This window comes from Triticum urartu, chromosome 1 (genome assembly GCF_003073215.2).
Source record: "Triticum urartu cultivar G1812 chromosome 1, Tu2.1, whole genome shotgun sequence".
In the NCBI taxonomy this organism is placed as follows: Eukaryota; Viridiplantae; Streptophyta; class Magnoliopsida; order Poales; family Poaceae; genus Triticum; species Triticum urartu.
Window position 1 is genome coordinate 541,643,169 of NC_053022.1, and position 8,170 is coordinate 541,651,338.

The following is an 8,170-nucleotide window of genomic DNA, read 5'->3' on the forward strand; positions in this document are numbered from 1 at the left end:
TTCACCTGCAACTAACAACGCTATAAGAGGGGCTGAGCAAAGCGGTAACATAGCCAAACAACGGTTTGCTAGGACAAGATGGGTTAGAGGCTTGGCTTAACAATATGAGAGGTATGATATAGCAAGTGGTAGGTATCGTAGCATAGGCATAGCAAAAGAGCGAGCATTTAGCAAGCAAAGATAGAAGTGATTTCGAGGGTATGGTCATCTTGCCTGCAAAGTTCTTTGAGTTGACTTGATCCTTGTAAGCCTACTCAACGGGCTCCTCGTTCACGTACTCGTCTCCCGGCTCTACCCAAGCAAGAACAACAAACAAAAAGGAACACAATCAACCACGTGCAATGCTCAAGCAACATGATGCAAACATGGTATGATATGCGGGATGCGATATGTGATGTATATGCATGATTTGGAAAGGAATGATTGAACCCGGCCTCAACTTGGAAATCCAAGAGTGCCACTGGAAAGGGGAGCTGATGTCGGTCGAAATCGATATAAAGATCACCGGAATCGGATGCACGGTTTGGAAATGGCAAGCAAAACAAATATGGCACCGGTCTGCGATAATCAGCACGAGACCATCTAAATGCATCAAGAACAACCTGCTACAGCACTCCAACATGACAACAAAATACACGGCAGGGATCCACTCATGATGCTTGACAAAAGATGAACAGTGAGCTATGGCTAATTCACTCAATAACAAGCTCAAACAAGCATGGAAAAAGTGCAAAAGATAACAGGATTCAGACTTAGTGAAATACTGGAGCATAGCAAAACAGATATCAAGTAGGCATGTTTACGAGCTCGATGCACTCACTACGAGGCATTGCATGACAAACTAAGCATACACCCAGCAAATAGACATGGCATAGAAGCTAGACATGGCAAGAACAATAACATAGCATGCATGGATCAACAACAACAAGCTCGGCAAAATTGCTAAACATGTTAACAATCTTCCAGGAATTATTTTATAGCAAATGTAGAGCTCGATTGACTCAAGCTAGGGTGCTCCATAATTGCAAACAAAGACATGGATGGATATAGAACAACATTATCTACAAAAAAATCCTTACTGATCATGCTCAAAAGAGGCACAGATCACTAGGAAACAACATGAACATAAGACATAAAAATAATGACAGGGCAAGGACTTGGTGAAATTCTAAGTCCCTGAAATCAGCATCATTGAGTAAGCTACTTTTCATGCTTGTGCTAGTCACCACAAAGATCACAAAAAATACATGGCATACACCCCTGTAAAGATGGCATGGCATTCTTCAAAACACATGTAGAGCTCAGGATCATAGCACGCACACATTAATCATGACAAAAATGACAAAAGTGCATTTGATGAAACAGATCTGAAACTATCATCACATAGCCCTCTTCCAACAGCATTTCGGGCATCCAGATGAGCTCAAATGAAAATGATTCAATGAGGTGAAATGATGTACTCGTCGAGACGAACATTTTGATATGCTACAGGCACGAATCGGAGCCACGATGAGGAAGTTATGACGCGTCAAAGTATGCAAAAAACACTGGATAGGGGGAAAAGTCAACCGAGTTCGTTTTTAGATCTAGGGTTCCTCCGTGGGCACGCAGTCCGAGGTCTCCGGCGAGGTCCTAGCGGCTCCGGCGAGGAGGAAGAGGCGTCAGGGAGGCGAGGGAGAGGCAGATCCGGCCTCTCCCGACCGGATCCGGCGACGGTGGGGCGGCTCCGGCCACCGCGGTGGTCAAGGAGGCGCGGGGGCTCGCGGGGCTGGCCGGCGGCGAGCTCCGGCCGGCGAGCCGGGCGCGAGGCGGCGGAGGCAGCGCCCTGGCGGCGGAGCAGCGAGGAGGGTGGCGCGGCGGGCGCGGGAGACAGGCGGCGGCGGCTGCGGGTGTTGGAAATATGCCCTAGAGGCAATAATAAAATGATTATTATTATATTTCCTTGTTCATGATAATTGTTTATTATCCATGCTAGAATTGTATTGATAGGAAACTCAGATACATGTGTGGATACATAGACAACACCATGTCCCTAGTAAGCCTCTAGTTGACTAGCTCGTTGATCAATAGATGGTTACGGTTTCCTGACCATGGACATTGGATGTCGTTGATAACGGATCACATCATTAGGAGAATGATGTGATGGACAAGACCCAATCCTAAGCATAGCACTAGATCGTGTAGTTCGTATGCTAAAGCTTTTCTAATGTCAAGTATCATTTCCTTAGACCATGAGATTGTGCAACTCCCGGATACCGTAGGAGTGCTTTGGGTGTGCCAAACGTCACAACGTAACTGGGTGGCTATAAAGGTACACTACAGGTATCTCCGAAAGTGTCTGTTGGGTTGGCACGAATCGAGACTGGGATTTGTCACTCCGTGTAAACGGAGAGGTATCTCTGGGCCCACTCGGTAGGACATCATCATAGTGTGCACAATGTGATTAAGGAGTTGATCACGGGATGATGTGTTACGGAACGAGTAAAGAGACTTGCCGGTAACGAGATTGAACAAGGTATCGGGATACCGACGATCGAATCTCGGGCAAGTATCGTACCGATAGACAAAGGGAATTGTATACGGGATTGATTAAGTCCTTGACATCGTGGTTCATCCGATGAGATCATCGTGGAACATGTGGGAGCCAACATGGGTATCCAGATCCCGCTGTTGGTTATTGACCGGAGAGTCGTCTCGGTCATGTCTGCATGTCTCCCGAACCCATAGGGTCTACACACTTAAGGTCCGGTGACGCTAGGGTTATAGAGATATTTGTATGCGGTAACCCGAAAGTTGTTCGGAGTCCCAGATGAGATCCCGGACGTCACGAGGAGTTCCGGAATGGTCCATAGGTAAAGAATTATATATAGGAAGTGCTATTTCGTCCATCGGGACAAGTTTCGGGGTCACCGGTATTGTACCGGGACCACCGGAAGGGTCCCGGGGGTCCACCGGGTGGGGCCACCTGCCCCGGGGGGCCACATGGGCTGTAGGGGGTGCGCCTTGGCCTATATGGGCCAAGGGCACCAGCCCCAAGAGGCCCATGCGCCAAAGGGACAAGAGGAGGGGAGAGTCCTAAAGGGGGAAGGCACCTCCGAGGTGCCTTGGGGAGGATGGACTCCTTCCCCCCCTTGGCCGCACCCTTCCTTGGAGGAAGGGGCAAGGCTGCGCCCTCCCCCTCTCCCTTGGCCCTATATATAGTGGGGGGAAGGGAGAGCGACCATACCTGAGCCCTGGCACGTCCCTCTCCCTCCCATGACACATCTTCCTCCTCCCGCAGCGCTTGGCGAAGCCCTGTTGGAATCCCGCTACTTCCACCACCACGCCGTCGTGCTGCTGGATCTCCATCAACCTCTCCTTCCCCCTTGCTGGATCAAGAAGGAGGAGACGTCGCTGCTCCGTACATGTGTTGAACGCGGAGGTGCCGTCCGTTCGGCGCTAGGATCATCGGTGATTTGGATCACGACGAGTACGACTCCATCAACCCCGTTCTCTTGAACGCTTCCGCGTGCGATCTACAAGGGTATGTAGATACACTCCTCCCTCGTTGCTAGATGACTCCATAGATTGATCTTGGTGACACGTAGGAAAATTTTGAATTTATGCTACGTTCCCCAACAGCGGGCTCGCGCGGGCCCACGATGGGCCTGGCGGGCCGCAGCAGCGGGCGGTGGCGGAGTGCCACGTGGTGAGGCTGGATTGGTTGCGGGCGGCGGCGTTGAGGAGCGGAGATGTCCGGCAGCGACGGAGACACGTCCGGTGGCGCGAGGTAGATGAAGACTAGGGTTAGGGTGGAAGGAGATCCGAAATTTCGGGGAGGGGATCTATTTATAGAGGTAGAGGGAGCTAGGAGAGTCCAAATGAGGTGCGGTTTGCGGCCACGTGATCGTGATAGAACAGCCTAGGTGATGGGAGAGGTTTAGGTGGGTCTTGGGCCACTTTGGAGGGGTGTTGGGCTGCAACACACACAAGGCCTTTTGGTCCCTCGGTTAACCGTTGGAGTATCAAACGAAGTCCAAATGTCACGAAACTTGACAGGTGGTCTACCGGTAGTAAACCAAGGCCGCATGACAAGTCTCGGTCCAATCCGAGAACGTTTAACACCCGCACCCGAAAAGAGGTAGAAAGGGACACCGGAGGACATAGGAGCGCCGGAATGCAAAACGGACAACGGGGAAAATGCTCGGATGCATGAGACGAACACGTATGCAAATGAAATGCACATGATGACATGATATGACATGCATGACACGCAAGCAATGACAAGACAACAACAACGAATAACTGGAAGACACCTGGCACATCGGTCTCGGGGCGTTACAACACAACTGCTATGGGCTGCCCTAGGTTGACCTAATCACCCCTAGGGCCTCGTCAGTCGCTGCAGTCGAAAATGGAGAAGAATGACAGACAAGAAAGAAGATAAACGAGGGAGAGATAAACATGTCGGGGAACGTAGTAATTTCAAAAAAATTCCTACGCACACGCAAGATCATGGTGATGCATAGCAACTAGAGGGGAGAGTGTTGTCCACGTACCCTCGTAGACCGAAAGCGGAAGCGTTAGCACAACGCGGTTGATGTAGTCGTACGTATTTACGATCCGACCGATCAAGTACCGAACGTACGGCACCTCCGAGTTCAGCACACGTTCAGCCCAATGACGTCCCTCAAACTCCGATCCAACCGAGTGTTGAGGGAGAGTTTGTCAGCACGACGGCGTGGTGACGATGATGATGTTCTACTGACGCAGGGCTTCGCCTAAGCACCGCTACAGTATTACTGAGGTGGACTATGGTGGAGGGGGGCACCACACATGGCTAAAAGATCAAATGATCAATTGTTGTGTCTCTAGGGTGCCCCCTGCCCCTGTATATAAAGGAGCAAGGGGGGGTGCGGCCGGCCAGGAGAGAGGGCGCGCAAGAGGAGTCCTACTCCCACCGGGAGTAGGACTCCCCCCTTTCCTAGTTGGATTAGTACTTGGGAGGGGGAAAGAGGAGGGAGAGAGGAAGGAAGGGGGCGCCGCCCCCCTCTCCTTGTCCTATTCGGACTAGGGGGGAGGGGCGCGCGGCCCAGCCCTGGCCGCCTCTCCTCTTCTCCGTAAAGGCCCACTAAGGCCCATTAACCTCCCGGGGGGTTCCGGTAACCTCCCGGTACTCCGGTAAAATCCCGATTTCACTTGGAACACTTCCGATATCCAAACATAGGCTTCCAATATATCAATCTTCATGTCTCGACCATTTCGAGACTCCTAGTCATGTCTGTGATCACATCCGGGACTCCGAACAACCTTAGGTACATCAAAACATATAAACTTATAATATAACTGTCATCAAAACGTTAAGCGTGCGGACCCTACGGGTTCGAGAACTATGTAGACATGACCGAGACACGTCTCCGGTCAATAACCAATAGCGGAACCTGGATGCTCATATTGGTTCCCACATATTCTATGAAGCTCTTTATCGGTCAGACCGCATAACAACATACATTGTTCCCTTTGTCATCGGTATGTTACTTGCCCGAGATTCGATCGTCGATATCTCAATACCTAGTTTCAATCTCGTTACCGGCAAGTCTCTTTACTCGTTCCGTAATACTTCGTCCCACAACTAACTCATTAGTTGCAATGCTTGCAAGGCATAAGTGATGTGCATTACCGAGAGGGCCCAGAGATACCTCTCCGACAATCGGAGTGACAAATCCTAATCTCAAAATACGCCAACCCAACAAGTACCTTCGGAGACACCTGTAGAACACCTTTATAATCACCCGGTTACGTTGTGAAGTTTGGTAGCACACAAAGTGTTCCTCCGGTAAACGGGAGTTGCATAATCTCATAGTCATAGGAACATGTATAAGTCATGAAGAAAGCAATAACAACATACTAAACGATCGTGTGCTAAGCTAACGGAATGGGTCAAGTCAGTCACATCATTCTCCTAATGATTTGATCTCATTAATCAAATGAAAACTCTTTGTCTATGGTTAGGAACCTTAACCATCTCTGATCAATGAGCTAGTCAAGTAGAGGCATACTAGTGACATACTGTTTGTCTATGTATTCACACATGTATTATGTTTCCGGTTAATAAAATTCTAGCATGAATAATAAACATTTATCATGATATAAGGAAATAAATAATAACTTTATTATTGCCTCTAGGGCATATTTCCTTCAGTCTCCCACTTGCACTAGTGTCAATAATCTAGATTACACAGTAATGATTCTAACACCCATGGAGCCTTGGTGCTGATCATGTTTTTCTCGTGAAAGAGGCTTAGTCAACGGGTCTGCAACATTCAGATCTGTATGTATCTTGCAAATTTCTATGTCTCCCACCTGGACTAAATCCCGGATGGAATTGAAGCATCTCTTGATATGCTTGGTTCTCTTGTGAAATCTGGATTCCTTCGCCAAGGCAATTGCACCAGTATTGTCACAAAAGATTTTCATTGGACCCGATGCACTAGGTATGACACCTAGATCGGATATGAACTCCTTCATCCAGACTCCTTCATTTGCTGCTTCCGAAGCAGCTATGTACTCCGCTTCACACGTAGATCCCGCCACGACGCTTTGTTTAGAATTGCACCAACTGACAGCTCCACCGTTCAATGTAAACACGTATCTGGTTTGCGATTTAGAATCGTCCGGATCAGTGTCAAAGCTTGCATCAACGTAACCATTTACGATGAGTTCTTTGTCACCTCCATAAATGAGAAACATATCCTTAGTCCTTTTCAGGTATTTCAAGATGTTCTTGACCGCTGTCCAGTGATCCACTCCTGGATTACTTTGGTACCTCCCTGCTAAACTTATAGCAAGGCACACATTAGGTTTGGTACACAACATTGCATACATGATAGAGCCTATGGCTGAAGCATAGGGAACATCTTTCATTTTCTCTCTATCTTCTGCAGTGGTCGGGCATTGAGTCTTACTCAACTTCACACCTTGTAACACAGGCAAGAACCCTTTCTTTGCTTGATCCATTTTGAACTTCTTCAAAACTTTGTCAAGGTATGTGCTTTGTGAAAGTCCAATTAAGCGTTTTGATCTATCTCTATAGATCTTGATGCCCAATATATAAGCAGCTTCACCGTGGTCTTTCATTGAAAAACTCTTATTCAAGTATCCATTTATGCTAACCAGAAATTCTATATCATTTCCAATCAACAATATGTCATCCACATATAATATTATAAATGCTACAGAGCTCCCACTCACTTTCTTGTAAATACAAGCTTCTCCAAAAGTCTGTACAAAACCAAATGCTTTGATCACACTATCAAAACGTTTATTCCAACTCCGAGAGGCTTGCACCAGTCCATAAATGGATCACTGGAGCTTGCACACTTTGTTAGCTCCCTTTGGATCGACAAAACCTTCCGGTTGCATCATATACAACTCTTCTTCCAGAAATCCATTCAGGAATGTAGTTTTGACATCCATTTGCCAAATTTCATAATCATAAAATGCGGCAATTGCTAACATGATTCGGACAGACTTAAGCATCGCTACGGGTGAGAAGGTCTCATCGTAGTCAATCCCTTGAACTTTTTGAAAACCTTTTGCAACAAGTCGAGCTTTATAGACAGAAACATTACCGTCAGCTCCAGTCTTCTTCTTGAAGATCCATTTATTCTCAATTGCTTTCCGATCTCCGGGCAAGTCAACCAAAGTCCACACTTTGTTCTCATACATGGACCCCATCTCAGATTTCATGGCCTCAAGCCATTTTGCGGAATCTGGGCTCACCATCGCTTCTTCATAGTTCGTAGGTTCGTCATGGTCTAGTAACATAACTTCCAGAACAGGATTACCGTACCACTCTAGTGCGGATCTTACTCTGGTTAACCTACGAGGTTCAGTAACAACTTGATCTAAAGTTTCATGATCATCATCATTAACTTCCTCACTAATTGGTGTAGGTGTCGCAGAAACCGGTTTCTGTGATGAACTACTTTCCAATAAGGAAGCAGGTACAGTTACCTCATCAAGTTCTACTTTCCTCCCACTCACTTCTTTCGAGAGAAACTCCTTCTCTAGAAAAACTCCGAATTTAGCAACAAAAGTCTTGCCTTCGAATCTGTGATAGAAGGTGTACCCAACAGTCTCCTTTGGGTATCCTATGAAGACACATTTCTACGATTTGGGTTCGAGCTTA